Source organism: Pongo abelii, chromosome 7, assembly GCF_028885655.2.
Source record: "Pongo abelii isolate AG06213 chromosome 7, NHGRI_mPonAbe1-v2.0_pri, whole genome shotgun sequence".
NCBI lineage: Eukaryota > Metazoa > Chordata > Mammalia > Primates > Hominidae > Pongo > Pongo abelii.
The window spans coordinates 43,086,290-43,087,829 of NC_071992.2; the positions used below are offsets into that span (position 1 = coordinate 43,086,290).

General features: G+C 39.2%; 1 non-coding gene across 1 annotated transcript; it reads left to right on the plus strand.

The window, feature by feature from the left end:
- Positions 1–700: 700 nt before the first annotated feature.
- On the plus strand, positions 701–807 carry LOC112134727 (U6 spliceosomal RNA). The gene has a single exon (XR_002916090.2). It is a non-coding gene; the product is annotated as a U6 spliceosomal RNA (small nuclear RNA).
- Positions 808–1,540: the final 733 nt, after the last annotated feature.

Genomic DNA, 1,540 nt, shown 5'->3' on the forward strand with positions numbered 1-1,540 from the left:
GCACTTGTCTTAGCTCGTTTTTGCAAATGGGTTTAGGGCAAGCTTGTCTAACCTACAACCAAGACTTTGAATGCAGCCCAAACAAATTTGTAAACTTTCTTAAAACATTATGAGATTTTGAGAGGATTCTTTTCTTTTTCCTTTTTTTTTTTTTTTTTTGCTCATCAGCTATTGTTAGTGTTGGCGTATTTTATGTGTAGCCCAAGACAATTCTTCTTCTTCCAATGTGGCCCAGAAAAGCCAAAAGACTGGACACCTCTGGTTTAGGACAAGATAAAAATGCATTTCAAAACATTTAAGTAGCAGGGTGCAGTGGCTCATGCCTGTAATCCCAACACTTTGGGAGGCTAAGGCGGGTGGATCACTTGAGGTCAGGAGTTCGAGACCAGCCTGGCCAACATGGCAAAACCCCGTCTCTACTAAAAGTACAAAAATTATCCAGGTGTGGTGGTGCAGGCCTCTGGTCCCAGCTACTCAGGAGGTTGAGGCAGGAGAATCGCTTAAACTTGGGAGACAGAGGTTTCAGTGAGCCAAGATCATACCACTGCACTCCAGCCTGGGTGACAGAGTGAGACTCTGTCTCAAAAATAAAATTAAATAAATAAATAAATAAAAATAAGTAAATAGCAATATATTACACCATACAATAAATGAAGCCCTCCAGGTGCATTTTAGTGGAACTGTTAGTAATAACAGCCCAGTGCTTGCTTCAGCAGCACATACACTAAAATTGGAATGATACAGAGAAGATTAGCATGGGCCCTGCACGAGGATGATGTGCAAATTCGTGAAGTGTTCCGTATTTTTACTTTAAATTTCATATGTAACCAAAAACAATCCTGCATAGCCAAGACAATCCTAATCAAAAAGAACAAAGCTGGAGGCATCCTGCTACCTGACTTCTAACTGTACTACAAGGCTACAGTAACCAAAACAGCATGGTACTCGTACCAAAACAGATATACAGACCAATGCAACAGAACAGAGGCCTTAGAAATAACACCACACATCTACAACCATCTGATCTTTGGCAAAAAGAAGCAATGGGGAAAGGATTCCCTATTTTAATAAATGGCGTTGGGAAAACTGGCTAGCCATATGCAGAAAGCTGAAACTGGATCCCTTCCTTACACCTTATACAAAAATTAACTCAAGATGGATTAAAGACTTAAACATAAGACCTAAAACTATAAAAACTCTAGAAGAAAACCTAGGTAATACCATTCAAGACCTAGGCATGGGCAAAGACTTCATGAGTAAAACACCAAAAGCAATGGCAACAAAAGCCAAAATTGACAAATGGAATCTGATTAAACTAAAGAGCTTCTGCACAGCAAAAGAAACTACCATCAGAGTGAACAGGCAACCTACAGAATGGGAGAAAATTTTTGCAATCTATTCATCTGACAAGGGGCTAATATCCAGAATCTACAAAGAACTTAAACAAATTTACAAGAAAAACAAACAACCCCATCAAAAAGTGGGTGAAGGATATGAACAGACACTTCTCAAAAGAAGACATTTATGTGGCCAACAAACA